The sequence below is a fragment of the Cetorhinus maximus genome, chromosome 17 (assembly GCF_964194155.1).
Source record: "Cetorhinus maximus chromosome 17, sCetMax3.hap1.1, whole genome shotgun sequence".
Lineage (NCBI taxonomy): Eukaryota > Metazoa > Chordata > Chondrichthyes > Lamniformes > Cetorhinidae > Cetorhinus > Cetorhinus maximus.
Window position 1 is genome coordinate 32,024,062 of NC_135895.1, and position 16,782 is coordinate 32,040,843.

Sequence of the window (16,782 nt, forward strand, 5' to 3'; positions counted from 1 at the left end):
GATGCTTTACTCTTCAAGGAAGGATTCAATCACAATGTGTCCTTACCATCTGAAAGCTCGACCTTCATTTTGATGTAACACAATTGGAACTCCTTTTGCAAAATGACAGACCCAGTAACACAGTGGTAAGTTTGTGTGTTATTTGACGTTTCAGGGCAGATTTTCCTGACCATTCCTTGGACAGTTGCCTGGCTGCACAAGTCATCAAAAAGAAAGAGTGACACTGTTGGACAAGTCGCTACTTTCGCCCTCGTATTTCTGGAGGGGCAGAGTTCAGTCTGCAGCTGCAGTAGGTGCTGGCCCATCAGTGACAGTTACATGAAGCAGGAGGTGGAGTCGTTGCCATCACCCTGTCTCAATACTCTGGCCTTCAGCTCACCAAATGCCCCAGCATTGGGGTCCCCTACACGCCTGGCATTGTGACCCACCCCTGAAATCCCACTGACTGGGTGGCTCTGAGCAGGCTGAAAAATAAAAGGAGGTTTTTTTAAAAAAAACAATTGCTATAAACTTCCCTATTAAGCAACAAAAGGTGTTGTGAACAACTTTTCAGAGTAGCCCTTCTTCTTAAATCCGTGTACCCACACCATTTTGTTGCAGTTGTGTTCTATTATCTGATTTAAACTTGCAGTGTTTCTGAACTGTGCAAAGACAAAGGTGGGAGGACATCCTCTTCTACTTTCACATCTCAGCTTAATTTCACTCAGACACGGAAATTAGACAAAGGCCAGGATTTTCCGGTCATCAGGCGGGCTCGGCAGGGGTGAGCGGGAGCGGCCACAAAACGGACCGCCGCGATTGCGATTTCATGCTGGCTGGCCAATTAACGGCCAGCCAGCGTGAAATGCGCACCGGGTGGAGGTGGGAGGAGCGTGAGCGCGGAAGTTTGCGCAAGCGCACGGGTGCGCACAGTAAAAGCTCCGAGGCACAGAGCTGCCTCGGGGAGCTGAAGATTTTTAAAAATAAAAGATAACGAAATTAGGAATGTTGAAAACATGTCCCCTCATGAAGCAGGGACATGTTAGAGAGGAGTTTGGAAAGTTTGTAATTTTTTTTAAAAAAAACACTGGTCGAAGCCTCATCCCACTCGTGAATGAGGTATCGCCAAAAATGCAAAGTCTTGGCCTTTTCGCCCGCCCGCCCGCCAGCTGCTAGCTGGACGATTGGACGGGCAGTGAAAAATTTCAATCAGTTAGTTCATCAAGGGCCTTAATAGGCTGCTTAGTTGTTGGCGGGCCCGCTTCTGACTCCCATACGAAACATCGCCTGAGTGCGTAATGACGTCGGGATGCTCACCTGACATCATCGCGTGGCCTTTTACGCTCACTCGGGTCGGGTGTACGCCCGCCCAGCGAGCGCAATATTCTGCCCAAAATATGGGGGTGGGGTGACGAGGCGGGGAACTGCTTGATTGACCATCCTGTTCCCCTTCTCTTTTTTGCCTTCATCTCATCCTCTGCATCAGACAATAGTATGGAAGAAGGTGGAGAGCTCTCCATGTGTGCCATTAATCTGTTTCAGATCCACTTAGCTTTATAAATAGAATTTATAGCAAAAGTAGGGCCATCTTGGAAATACCTCATATTATCTTTGGATTCTCTTTAATGTTAAACAAAAAGTCATCCAGGAAAACTACCTTCCAGGCTAAACACACACGGACAGAAGTCAAGCAGCCAGTAATGCTGACTTCATTGCTGCTTCCAATTTCCTCTGGAAAATATTTGCATTGCTGCAGTGAGGTTTCGTTTTCTTTTTTTTAAAAAAAAAGAATCTTTACTGTTTCCAATTCTCCTTGGGAAGTACCTCTGGGAAGAAGCTCAGGTTTGGTGACACCTTGATCATCCCAAAAAATAAATGATTATGACTTGTTTAACTTTCAGTGAAAAATTGTGGTCTTTGCCAGGCATGGAATCTGGAACACTGGAGGCTCTATATTACCAGGGAGTTGGGGAAAAACAAATTCCAAGGCTGGTACTTCTTTCAAGAGCTGATGAATTTACCTGATGCCACTTAACCCTTTCAACAGCCAAAACCTGACCCTATCTTTCCATAATACAGGAAATTGGTCATTTCAAATTTTGTGCTGTACTTGTCCAAGCAAACTTGTCCCCTAGCTACCTTCATGTGGATCATCAACAAGAGCTTCTTTAATAGCCCTTCCACTGATGATTTTAAACATAGGAATTGTCAAATAAAAAAAAGACCAAGGCCCTCCTAGGTCACCTTTTATCACCCTTGCAGTCAAGTGGTACATTGACAATGGAGTTGTTGACTAATTATAGCAATCAGTCTTACAAAGCTTGCATTGTAGCTTAAATTTCCCAAATCTGTATTGGCTAAAATTATCCTCACTCACTGTCGATGTCCATCAAAAAAACACATTTGTCCAGGAATTTTCAATTGATATTCTGGATGTGAGTAAGGTATCTCACAGCTAGCAACTACCAAGAATGTTTGCTCCATAAATCAAGTTCACCATCTTTATTTTTCAGTAAAAACATACTGACTAGAATGTTCTGTTCGGCGTGCAGGGGCCGGCCCTGCTCGCTGATACGTAAAATGACGAGCAGTGATGTCGGGCGTGCATCCCGACGTCACCATGCGTCATTCAGATCTTGAGTTCAGCGGCCGTGCACTGGAGTTGGCTGTGCGCCCGCCGAACTGTCAAAGGCCTATTAGGCCATTTAAACAGCAATTAAAATAATTAACCGAGCTGCCCATCCAACCTGAAAGTTGGAGAGCAGGCGAAGAGCCCAGGCGGCCTTCGTATTTACCAAGAAAGCTCGTCCACAGGCAGGATGTGGTTTCATGAAGGTTTATAAACTTTGATAAAAAATTTCAATAAAATTCATAGACCTGTCCCAGCTCATGTGACATTGTCACATGAGGGGACAGCTTAAAATTTATTTTTCCATTATTAAAATTTTTCAGAATCAAAAGAGCGAAAGAGTGCAGGCCCCTACTCAGCCTACACCTCCCGCCCGCTCAAGCAGCGCTCAATGCTTCTGGGCGCGCGTCACACAGGGCAGGCCTTAATTGGATGAAAAAGGTAGGCACCTGCCCTCAGGTCTTTGTTGCTGGGAATATAATTCTCCACGTGGAATTTTGTTGATTACTCATTGATTTAAAGGTCAGCACTACAGGTGAAAGTACTTCCCCTTTCTATTTGCTGAATGGCAGTCCTTTTGGAGAAATAGAAATCACTTCCTTTCACAATGGAGAAGTACAAGATTCCAACCTGCACACGCACCTCCACCACAAGTGAAGAGCTAATGGGTGGAATTTAATGCCCTACCCAAGCCTTGTGGTGGAGGGGCATTTAATCATGTGGGAGGGTGTTGGGTGGGAACCCCACTGCCTTCCCTCCCCCCCCTCCCCCATGAATTTTATTGGGACGGAGAAGGCCCATGGATGGCTATCCCGCCCCGCCACCAACTGAGGCCTTTAAGTGGGGTCTTACAGGAGCCCCATGTTGCTTCTTTTAGGGAAGTCCCACCAAGTGAAGTGCTCCTCAAACACTTGACAGGCCAGCGTCGGGCCTTCTTGGGATGAAGGACCCCAGATGGGAAATTAATGCCCACTAAAGGGCTCCTTCCCACCACCACAACTGGTATTAACCCATGTGGGAAGCACAGCAAGCAAACCCATGTAGGGTTGTTTGCGTGATCCTGAGAAAAGGAGGGCATGGGTCCCACATTCAAAGTCACTCAATGCCTGATCAAGTGACGCGGCATCAGGAAGGGTGGGGCACTGAGAGCCACCTCCCTGCACTTGCTGCTGAACCCCCTCACCACCCTCCCCCACCCCAACCAATCCGCGATACCCCTCCCACCATTACTCACTTGTGGCCTGGGATTCCGCAACGACTCCAGGCCTCGGATGATGTCATACTGGCAGCAGCCACTGCCTGCTCAGTAACACTGCCGCCTCTGATTGGCCAGCAGCTTTCGGCAGGTGGCACTTGTGCCCCTGGGGTCCTTGATCCTGAGAAGGCCTGATGCTGGCCTATCAAGTGTTTGAGAAGCACTTAATTCAGTGGGCCCACCCTAAAAGAGGCAACATGGGGCTCCTGCGAGACCCCAACACCGTTAAATCCAGCCTAATATATCAGATCAGATGGGCATTTTGGCTAATACTCTGCCAATGTTAATGATGCTCATTTTAATAATTACATCTATTAAAATGCAAAGAGTTGCCTCCTTTTTTCATCCTGAATGTTGTTGTCTAGCTTATTTTAATTCCATAATTAAGTATACAGAATTATCATTAATGTTTACCACGCTGGCATGGATCACAGAATTGTTACAGCACAAAAAGAGGCCTTTCGGCCTGTTATGGCAGTGCTGGCTTTCGGAATGAGCAATGCTCCTAAGAATCTGTGTTATGCTAATAGTGAAGGCAGGAGTTTCAATTCTGAGGTATCTGGAGCATTCATCATCCAGGAAAATTTAGAAAGTTAGATGTTAAATTGGCAATCTGGTAAATTTTTCCATGCCATATGTTGATTGATTTTTTTGCTCTGTTGCACAATATTACACACAAGGCAGAGGTTTTCCACTACATTTACATCTAATTATCCCATTCATAAATCTTACCAAGATCCAGTTGAGATTTTGACCCAGATTTTAAAGTCAGTGGCAAAGGTGTGGTGCTCGCTGCTGACCTTGAGAAAAGTTGTTCACAAATACTTAGTCAAAGCCAATGCGATTTTGAATTTGGCACCATCTGTGGAAAGTAGCAACAGTGCAAGCAGCTGATCAGCCAGAGTGGATAATTCTCACAGACAGCAAAACAAAAAGTTAACAGCATGGATTTTAATTTGCACTTTAACCATGTAACAGAAAGCAAAAAATATTGGGACATACAAATGAGATTAAGGAATTAAGGTGGAAGATGAAATACATTTCTTTAAAAAATTTTAAAAATGTTATTTACCAAAAAAATGGAATTGTTTTACATTATTCCAAGGGAATGGGACTCCACACTTGTAAAATTAGTTTTCAGGGCTATAGAGGTTAGTCGGCAGTAATAATGACTTAACATGTTGTTAAAACTCACTCATTCCCCATTCAGCAAGGCTTCAATGGATTTTACAATGTAAATAATACGCAAAAGGTTGAAGTTCATGTCAGTTCACTGACTCTGTATTGATTGCGGCTACAACAGCCCACCATGTGGAGGAGCAGTCAGTTTTACTCAGTAATGATGGTGATACTGACAGTTTTGCCATCATCACAACTGCAAATTCTGGGCCATGATCTCAAACTTGATTTTTAGGAGGTGAACTGAATGACCTCTCTCTCTTTCCCTCGCTCCCTGCTGTGTCTCTGTTACTCTTAGTCTTTGTTTCTGTTACTTTCTCTCCTGTCCCTCTAGGTTTCTGACTTTTCCTGGTGTTTTCTCTGCTACCTCAAGTGATCTCCCACCCGGATGCATTTCCTCCAGTAATCTTCAAATGCTTCCCTTTCCCAACTCTAAACTTCCATCCCTTACAAGATGCTTCTTTCCCTCCACACCTCCGAACTCTGAACACACTCTACATTGTGTAAGTTGTCCTCCGGAAGCTCCTGATCGGTGTGGCATATAAGAAAGTCTTCCATTGCAGGAGCCCTGAACAGATGATCTGTATACTGTGCAAGTTGCTCTGTTCTTGCAAGACCCTTGAATTTTGTTTTGTGCAGTTAGTAACTTAGTAAGATGGAAATGGCAAAATCAAATTAGGAAAGGTTTGAATTGTTTGTTGTTGGATTCTTCCTTGTACTGGGGGCCTTTGTGACAGCAGGACTCCCTGGTGTCAGGAGCCCATTTTGCCACTGATATACTTTTGTTCGTATCAATTTTTTCTGGATATCTCCAGTAAATGGGTGAACATGGATGACACAATCAGGAGACCTTCCATGAATCATTAATAAACCCTAATGTCATGATGGTGCTGAGCTAACATTGAAAGGCAGATCATTAGGAGAAGCTGCTGTGGCTTTCATTGTGGGTTAAGTCTATCTTTTTTTTTTACTGTGTTTAACCTTGACTATACACCGACTGTGGATGAAAGAGGCAGGCACCTGCCCTCAGGCCTTCGTTACACTTTGGGAATGGAGTGGGTGGAATGTGTCTTCCTAATTTCATAGCCTTGCCACTGGGTTCTCTCGGTTCCCAGGGGAGCATTCTATCATCGGAGTTGGACAAAATGGGGTGCTGGGGGGACAGACAGGATATTTAGTGCCATGCACTCAGCATCAGGACTGGCAAATCAACTCTTAAAGAGCACTAGAGCAGCTGCACTTTCAAAATCTGATATCAGAGAAGCAGAAGGAGCAGCAGTGCTCGGGAAATGAGCTGACCCTTGGTTACTTGGATTTAAATGTTGGGCCTACCAGGGAGTAAGTGGTAGTAACCCAGCAATGACTCTCACTCACTTCAATCCTCCTCATTCTTTGTAAGGCATTGCCTTCTTCCGACCTGCTGCCTTCCAGCAGCAATACAATTGAGACATATGAGAAACTGAGTTGAATGGGGGCTTTGCATTGGTGCTGTCTTACAGCTGTGTTCCTGGGACTTTAGTTTCCACAATCAAGAAACCTGTACTTACTGGCGCTAACAGCTTTAAAAGCTAAAAATAAACATTATTTAAAAATATATTTTTTGAAAATTTTTGCAGGGGCTGAAATGCACTCACAACTGTTGTGCATATTGAGTAATGACCATTTTTGGCTGTGTTGACCGAGACAGAGATTTTACATGCCAATTTTTCCTCAAAAGGATCGTTTCAAATCTATTCACTGCACGTCTGATAATATCGTGATACTTTATTTTTAACTGATGACATTACTGCTTCAGGAAACTCTCCCCTCATCACCCACCCATTACTAAAAAGTTCTGATTCTGTAGCCATTGAATCATGTTTCCTCTCTGATACAAATAGACGATAATGTCTGTCAAGCTCTTCCTGTCTGGCTTAAACAGTAACGTAATTGCTTTTTCTCTTCAGCTTATTACATCAGTCAGGGGCAATGTTCATAAAAGGCTGCATCCTGCTGAAATGACAGTTCTGTGACTTAATTCATCATTTTACTGCTTTTAGCCTTAGTCTAAACTTACTCTGTAAATCATAGCTCACAGCTGACAGCATTGGTAAAGATTGCAGTTGCAGGATTTTATATTATATAGAAATGGGGTAGGAGGTTTACAGCCTTCATGTATTTATATCATTATACAGCTTCCAGACAACAACAACCTGTATTTATAGCAGTGCCCTTAATTGTCCCCACGGCCTTCACAGAAGCATTAGCCAACAAAATTTGGCACACGGTCACATAAGGAGATATTGGGGCAGATGACCAAAAGCTTGGTCAAGGAGCTAGATGTTAAGAAGCATCCTAAAAGGAGGAAAGAGAGGTAGAGAGTCTTGAGGAAAGAATTCCAGTGCTTAGGACCTTGGCAACTGAAGGTACGACTGCCAAAGGCACAGTGATTAAAATCAGGGATGTGCAAGAGGACAGAATTGAGGACTGTAGATATCTTGAAGGTTTGTGGGATTGGGGGAGATTACAGAGATAAGGAGGGGCAAGGCCATAAAGGTATTTGAAATTGTTAAATCAAGGCGTTGCTTAACCGGAAGCCAGTTTAGGTCAATGAGCACAGGGGGTGATGCTTTGTCTGTCATCCATCAGCCATTTAACTTATTTGTTTTCTTCTCAAATACTGGCATATTTTTGTTTTTCTTCTCTGGCTGTGTTTCTGACTAACTTTCATTCTTTTCTTCTTTCCCAAACTTGCTCCTTTGTTTGTCTTTCTTGCTTCCTCTTTGTTCCCGCTGTTCTCCATTTTGTGCTTTTTCAGACTCACTGACTTGCAAAGCATTATCTATAATCTTGGACCATTTGCCTTATGACTATTGATAATCAAGCTGAAAATCATACAGGCACTGATTATTTCAGATGAAAGATTAAACTGAATCCCCATCTGCCTTCTCAGAAGGCACAAAAATCCCAAAACACTATTTCAAAGAAAAGCAGGAGAATTCTCCTGGCCAATATTTATCTCTCAACCAAAACCACTTAAAAAAAAAAGACAATCATTCAGTCATTATCTCAGTTTGTGACCTTGCTGTGCACAAATTGGCTGCCGCGTTTTCTCTATTTCAACAGTGACTGCACTTCAAAGGTACATCATTGGCTGTAAAGATTTACACTTATGGCACTGAATTTTATTATGATTCAAGCTGAGGTTACCCCTGGACAAGCCTGATCCCAGGCTGGAACCCAACTTGATACATCCTAACTTTTGCTTTTTGTTTAGTCATGAGAGTGGCTACTGAACAGAGTCACCAGAGTCAGCTGATGAACTTTTAACAAAAGCATAAAACATTTATTAAACAAGGAAAGATTAACTATATTACAATACTCCTTCACCCACAACTGTACCTTCACAGATATATACAGATTTGTAAGGATAACATAAGTTACAAAAGCTATCTTATACTCTAATGTCCACAGTAAGTACACAGTCCATGTACCAATAGACGATCTGTGGTAAGACACACCGCAGTCTGAAACCAAGTGTCAGATGCTACCTCAGGCAGATGCTATGGATCTCTCCTCAACTCCCCCAGAAGCTTGTCACACCGGGAGCCAACTAGTCTGATTGAGCTCCGCCTTTCACATGAGGGTTTCCAAGCTCCACTTTCCAAGAACTCGCCTTGAATCTTCTCCCAAACCAACGCTTTCTCTCAAACGCCTTCCACAAGGGGTTCACTTCCAGAGTTTCGAACTTCTTCCAATGTTTCTCTCCCTTGGGTCACACATGCATTCAAGCTCTCTTCCATGCACTCTTTCTCTCACCAACTCAGCCTTCAACAGTACACCACTGCTTCACATGCCCATAGCAAAGAGTTACAGACCTTCAGCCATCTCTTTGGACCTTCTGACTTCTCGCTTTAAATCTGCTTCCTTTAAGGTGGAAGCCTTTCTTTCTGTTCCTCACTTTCGCTTCCCTTGCCCGGTTCCTGTCCTTCCTTTGACTAGAAGGTCTGCTTGGGACTTTATCCTGTTCCATTCCCCTGGATTTTGGGATCTTTTCTTTTGCTTGGGACAGGCTATCTGTTCCCTTTTCTCCAGTCTCTCCTGGTAGCTACTTTCAAAACCAACTGAACTCAAACAGCTTCCATATCAAACTGCTGTTTCTAGTTTCTTGTGTGTGTGTCTGTGGGAGGGACCTACCTCTCTTGACCCCTGTTGCTCGGCAACAGCTCAGTTTCTCTACTCATTTGTTTAACTTAGCTGCAACAGTCATAAAACTCTCATTAGAAATGCAGGCAGCTTTTAAAATGAAATTAAAACTCAACTTTATCTCTTAATACAGGTACAGAAATACAAATAAAACTTAAATATTAAAGCTAAAACTCATTCCTAACACCCACAAATACAAATATAACTTAAACTATCTCTATTTCCTAACAATTTAGTCAGGGTGGTTGGAGATCCTGACCACAGTTTCTGCCCAGCCAGCAATTGATTAGTTGTCGTCGGGGCTCCGATTTCTTTAAGAGCTACCAGCCAATCGGAGAGCTGGCAGCTCTTCAGTCCGAACACCACCAGAGGTAGCAGTGGCCACTGCTCAGACAATACAACTATGTACATAACCCTCGCAACTAAGTGGGTCTGGGGTCGGCAGGGCCACTTAGGCCCCAGTTAGGCAGGGGTGTGGTTGTTGAGGTTAGTTGCCACAGGGGTGGCCAGTGCCACCAATGCAGAGTGCCCAATTTTAAAAGCACATGGTCCACCCACCTTGAGCCCCCGCTTTCAGGCTCAATAATAATAAACTTTGCTTCTATCTCCACTCTGTCAGCTCTGATATTCAACTCAACGTGTAAGAATGATGCAGGAAAAATTACCCTTAGATTTTGCTTGGCGACTAAGGTTTAGGTGGGTTTGTTAGTGAATCAACATGCTGTATCATGTGCAGATAGCACTCTTGGTACACAATTATCCCCAGATAATTTACCCTCTCTGTAAACTTCAAGGTGTCAATAATTGTTGAAGAATAATAGAATGATGAGCATTAATATCTGCTAAGCACTGAAAACAGACTGACCAATATTGCACCCCCAGAGTTTGCAGACAGAGTCAATTTTCACATCCTAAATCTAGATTAGATTCCAACCCAAATCCCAATGATGAAAAGACAACAGGGTTTTTTGAATGAGCTGTGCTCCCGGTGCTGAACCATGTTAGCCAGGAGTGTAGCTTAGAAAATAGAGCCTCTCTCCACTGAAAGTGCCAGAATTCAGAATAAACACTGAGTGAAAACCTACTCAGGCTGATTGTCCATATTTATCCTATCAATTCCTTATAATATTTTGAACATCGCAATCAGATCACACCTTAAATCCCTGTACTCAAAGGAATACAAACCTAGTTTAGCCCTGTTTGCCTCTGAATCATTGGTGAATCTGCACTGCGTCTGCTCCAAGGACTGAATTTTCAGCTCGGGGGGTGGGCGCAATCGGCGGGCTGAGGAGCGGTTGGGAAACGGACCGCCAACGCTATCGGCCCCCGACCACGATCTCACACTGGCTGGCCAATTAGCGGCCGGCCAGTGTGAAACACGCGCTGAGAAGCTCAGCACTGCTGGGGTGGGGACGAGCACTGAGAGAAAGCTCCCTGAAGGCAGAGAGCTGCCTCGGGAAGATACAGACCCGAAAACCACAAAATAAAGTTTTGAAAATCAGGGAAAAAAATGTCAGAGCATCACAATCAGGCACCTGAACTTACAGATGAAAAAAAATGCTATTCACAGATTTTTATTTTTATTTTATTTAATAACGGAAACCTCATCCCGCCCTTGGATGAGGTTTGATGAAAAGTGCAAAGTCTGCCTGGCCAATTTGCCCACCCACCAACCGCAGGCCACGAAAAATCGGAGACAATTGCGCCGTTAATGGACTTCATTGCCCTCTTAATTGTCGGCGGGCACGCTTCCGACTGTTGTGCGCACCTGCCAAGCGAAATATCGCGCGAGTGTGGGATGATGCCAGGACGCTTGCCCGATGTCTTCTCGCGCAATTTTATGCCCAATCGGGTCAGGCACGCGTAGGCCACGGGACGTAAAATTCTGCCCCAAAGCTTATGGCCATGAAACTGGGCTCCATGGCATCACTGGTGCCAAAGCCACAGAAATCTTGAAGTGAAATAATGGCAGTCAGAATGCTTCTAGACACCTCTGCACAGCCCTGACTGGCTGGACATCAGCGGGGGTGGGGTTGTAGGGTTAGGGTTAGGGGCATTAGCATTATATAAAGGGCCATCCATCCAACTTCCAGTTGAGGTGTTTTTGACACATTTTGCTGGTGCAGTTAGTGGAAGTAATGGCCCAGATTTTCACTCTCGGGTCGGATGCGCAGGGATGGGAGCATTCCTGGCTCTGGGAACCCAAACTTTAAAAATTGCCACCTGCAGGACAGCTTTTCTTTTTTTGGGGGGTGGCAGGCGGCCTAGATTGGAAGTCAGATCCATGGCCCCTCAGGCCTTCCATGCCTCCCATTTCCCTATAGCCCTTTATAGCCCCTGTGCGAACTAGTGCCAAACTCTGCATCCCCCACCCCTTTCCCTTACCATCTCCATGCCAACTGATCCAGTACCCTTTGACAGTTTCGTCACAGCTTTGACAATTCCTTGACAGCTGGACAGTTCCAATGAGTTTATACACTTTTTTAACGCACAATCGTGTTTACTTTTAAGAATTGCAAGCGCTGCCTGACCTCTCCCAAAGGTGACCTGAGACCAGATCTAAAGCAGTACCTTAGCTCTCCAAAGGGGTGCTTTGGCTATCCAAACGAATCCACCAAGTTCAGACCTGCTCTCACCAAGACTAATCTGCACCCTCCGGGTTTCACACTTCTGGGGCTGAATTTTGTATGACCGGGTGGGGGTGTTTCCCGCAAGTTGCAGTGGGTGGAGGGGGGGGGAGTTGGAATGTAAAATAGGGTGGGTGACCAGTGGACCAGTGCACCGCCTTTGCGCACTCATGAACTCATTCTCATAGTACGCAGACGGGCACTGAAATCAGTGGCCCATCCGCCATATTTAAATAAATAATCAAGGGTCCATTAGGCTTGTTATCAATAGGCTTGATAATATGCTGGTCACATCATAAAACGTTTTGCGTGGGCAGCTGGGTTGGAGCGGGAAGTCTGAGTTTTTTTCACTTACGTGCTAAAAGGGCAGGAAGGAAGTGATGGGGGAGAGTCGCTCTTCAGGGGATGCCCTTTGACAGTCAAGGATGGCCCCACCCCCTCCCCTTAGGTTGAACCCTCCTCCCTTCCTTAGTGCCTGCTCCCTCTCTTAAACCCGCTCCCTCATATCTCCCACCTTACTCCCTAACCTACCCAAACCGAGAAGCCGGACTTACCTACTCCAGGGATCCATGGGCCTTGGTCGTTGTCTTCTCCTGTAGTCCCAAGCAGTGGCCACTGATACCTTCTTGGCATTGCTGGGACTGATGGAACTGCTGCCCAATCAGATTGGCCAACAACTTCAGAGGGCAGGATTTCCTCCAAAATGAGGGGTGCAAGTCCCACTCGGCCCTCGTTAGCATGCCCCGCCATGCTACATGGCTGCGGGGCAAATCAGCATGGAGCATGTTGGCTCCATACCACATTGTTTCTGTTGGGGGTGGGGAAGGGAGGGGGTGTGTGCCATTCTCCACCCACCCACTCCCCCCCGACCCCACGCGCCCCCCATATTAATCAGCCCTTGGTCTACCAATTTCCCATTTCAGTGGAGGCAGCTGGTGTTTACAGCTGCCTCTGTAAACCGTGCGTGCGTGAATCCCAGCCCAACTCCACACCTGCCCTGGTTAAAATAGGAAGTGTCATGTTCAGGGGCGGGACTTAGAATTTCCGGCCATTTCCGGGATTTTCGCCACAACGAGAGTTTCTCTGACATGGTGAAAATCTGGGCTACTGTGTTGATTGTTATTGAAGGAGTTTTGCAAGCTTTTTGGATTTTTAAGGGAGCGGTGCTGGGTCTTGACACAAGAGGTCAGAGGAGTTTGTTGGCCTGTCAGGAGAAAGTCTGCTTCAGTAACAGGGACTATGGTTGCAGGTTCTCTGAGCTGAAGCATGATTTTGAAATGGAGTGCTGGCAGCAGGGAGGGGAAGTGATGCTCAAATGGTGGAGGAGGAAGAGAAGGAGACACCTTCTATCCTTATGCTCTAGATAAGTTGTCTGTGAGTAGATACTTGGATTCCAGCTCTCCAAAGAATTCATCCCAACATCATAGCTACCCCAAAATTCACCACCTTTCAATCTATCTGCTATGTAACATCACAACGTCCTCTTGGCCAAAGCCCTAAAATAAAATCTACCAACAAATAACCATTCCATAATTACTCTGTCAAAAAAAAAACTTCTAGTAAGGCAGACAAAACAGTCCAAGTGCTCCTTGCTATGGTAACCCAATTGTTGCAGTATGGCTGGTGGAAGGCTCTTGACTTTCACTGGAGGAGACTGCAGATGGCCTTGCAGGATGACTTTGAATAGCTGTGGGCCTTAAGGGTCTGGCTTTGCACTGCACCAGGTGCAGCAATAGTCTGGCTGAGGGGCAACAGCACAAGCATGGGTGTGGAGTGCCAGTGGTGGAAGCAATGAGTCATCACAATAATGGCATCCTGAGTGAGGACAGCAGGTTCGTGCACCGTGGAGCCACTACCGCTTCCCCAGGGCGGCTCCTCAGCAATCCCAGTAATCTGCTAGAGCACATATTGCTGGGCTGCAGTGAGAGCCTGCAAGCCCCTTTGAACAGTGATGCCTGAAGGCAGCAGTTTTGAGCCCTCATAATAAGCATGGAACTCATGACTTCAGCCTGAGCTCCCAGTGCAACACTGAGACACTGGGTGGCCTCTCCCTGTGGTGCAGTGAAAGCTGAGACACCAGCCACCAAATGCTACATCATGGCTGGTTCTGCAAATGCTGTCTTGGAGTTGGCCACCACTTCCATGCTGGAAAGGATGAGCTCTAAGCAGGTTTCAAAGCTCCACTCCAAGTTTGAGCCTTCAATGCTCATTCCATTGACAGTGATGGCTGGGTGTCTGGTGGGCCTGTTAATGCACCAAACAACTCAATGTGCATGACCATTAGCATCCTCCAGTGTGCTGTTCCAGCAAAGTCTTTATCGGAGTTCCCTGGAGAGGAATCCATCTGTGACCTTGCTCTCCAGCGACCTGGCGCATGAACTATCCTTTCCCCCAGTTTGGCTGCATCTCGCTTGTACTCAGTACCCAGTGACCCACCATGAGTAGGTCCCATCTCTATACTATCCTCAAAGTTCCAGTATCTGAGCTGAGGGCCGTGAATGTCAGATCAAGTGACAGTGCTCCTCCATTACACGTCTGCTGTTGCTTATGTCCTTCTTCAGGAGGCTACACTGGCTGGCCAGTTAGCAATCTTTAGGTTTCTGAAAGCAGAATTGCATGAGGGGGGGTTGGGGTGAGGGTTGGGGGTGGTGGGTACAGCCAGAGCTCCATGGTCATCGGATCTGCAGATGACACTTCACACCAGTTAGCAGGATGAGGGTGAGGTGAGAGTAGAGAAGACGTAAATTAGAAACAGGCCGGGCCAAATCTTCCGGTCTCTGTATTGCCGGAGACTGGACATACAACTAAAGATGCATGTGGAAAACTGGACATGCGAACTTATGTGGGAATTACCCAGGAAATTTAAACTTCTGATGGACAATTCCCCTGCTCCACAGGACGCTCCGCGAACGTCTCTGATTCTGAGTTTGAGTCGAAGGCTTGGACAGTTCAGCGATACTTGCCTGGATAGTTACCCAAGAAAGCTTAGACAGATTAAAACCTAGTCTACCGCCTGGGTAATTAAACAACCGACCAACCCCCGCCGACTACCACCCTGATCACCCGACTATCCCTGACCCAAACAAATAATCCCACAACCTGACTATTGCCTCCAACATGAATCAATAGCTGTCTGACCACACCATGCCGCCGCACCCACCCCCAGCTCCGCCTGACCATGCTTACTCAACCCCCGCCCCTGCCTGACCGGGCTTAAACCCCACCCCATTGGACCTTGCCTCACCACGCTCACTCAACCCCACCCCTCACCTCCTGACTGTGCTTAACTACACAGCCCCCACCACCCCCCACCCCACCCCCCGCCAAACAGGACCCACCTGACTATGCATGTACCCCTTGACTGATTACCCATATGCCCCACATGGTCCCCGCCTGACTACATGCCCTCCCACCCCCCCCCCACCCTCCCACCCCCAGCCCAGTCACAGCTGGCCCATGATGCACAGCACAATCTCCTTAAGGCTCAAATGATGAAATCACGCCTGTTCCCCTTTGGTTCTGCTCTGCCCCCTCATGTTATAAGCCACTTTGTCCCACAAGAGAAAGAGAACCATGTCAGTGCAATTTGTCTCTTTTATGTGCCTGCCATGGCTGAATGGCTGGAGATAGGTGGAAGCAGCAAGAGGCGGATATTGAGGCTGACAGCCTTGGGTAATGTGCAGAAGTGTGGATAGCTAAACCGTATGCCAGCCATGGACATTGTTGGGCCCCTTTATCCAGCATGCAGCCAGTTGGAAGTCCGGGCCATGCTGGGCTTCATGCTGAAGTCATATAGATGGGAAGGCAGCATAAAGTTTATGTGCTGCTTGCCTCAACTGAATCGAGTGCAGGGTGATCGCGCATCCATTTCTCTGCACCCGGGAATGGAACTGGATGAATTGTTCCCCCATATGTCTTACCTGTGGCGTGGGGTAACTCGCAAAACTGGGTGCAGCTCTCCAAACGGAGGTCTGACCAAAGCAATGGACGGTTTGGCCCAATAAGTCCAATCTTAAGTGTTCTTTTCATCTTTGGAGTGAAGAAAATGAGTTAAAGTTCCTTTGTGATGTCACTTTATTCAGATTTTTGACCAGTAAATTGTCATGTCAACTGTGGAATATTTTACACAACTCCACTGGCAAATTATCTGTCAAAGTCTCTGCCTGCCACACAGCCAGCCATTGACAGGGCCTCAATTTTTTTGGCATGTGCCAATCTTCACCTTTACAAGCTCAAGGGCAGAAAAGAAAATCTGGAGCGAGAGAGCGGAACATGGATGCCTGTCAAACTTGGGCAGGCATCAAGAAGGATCCATTAATTAAGGTTCTCACAAATGTGCCAGGTGGTTTCCATGTTACCTGATCTATCTACATTATTCATTCTTAAGCTATTTACTTTGAATACCACAAAATCATTGGCGCTGAGCTACAAAAGGGGAAAGAAAGGAAGATGTATGACTCTTTTAATGTTTTCTACAAAACCTCAAAACACGGTCTGAGAAAAATCAAAAGTCAAATTGATTCTATTTAAATAAGTTCAATACAAATGTACTTTTTTACTTAAGTTGTTACATCCTATTCCTCACCTGTCTCATGCAACTGAAGGTAAACTGCTCTGTTTTCTTTCATATTGTTGTTGATTCTGTTAAGATTTTGAAAGGGATGATGACAGTGGTGGTGGGAGGACTTCCAGGGGCAGCCAAGAGTAGCTCTGCTCTCAAATCACTGCCAGGTTGACTCCATCCCAGTCTCTTTCGTAGACCTTAAATAAAGTTTAGTGAAAGCCCTTCCGTAGAGACTCAAGTCCGAACAGAAGAAAAGCAGACAGACTCCACCTATTTCAAGTGTCAGTAGAGTTCTCACGCAGTACGTCCACTAGATGCCACTGCCCTGAGAAATAAAGAATGAACAGAAGCCGCCATTGTCTAC

The 16,782-nt window shown here is 46.0% G+C and overlaps 1 long non-coding RNA gene across 5 annotated transcripts in view; it reads left to right on the forward strand.

Annotated features, from left to right (window-relative positions):
• Positions 1 to 16,782, forward strand: part of LOC144692300 (uncharacterized) — a 92,755-nt gene that overhangs the window by 41,525 nt on the left and 34,448 nt on the right. For all 5 annotated transcript variants that reach the window (XR_013579300.1, XR_013579299.1, XR_013579298.1 and 2 more), the window contains one exon: positions 2 to 125. This is a non-coding gene — a long non-coding RNA (uncharacterized LOC144692300). The remainder of the gene's footprint in view (position 1; positions 126 to 16,782) is intronic.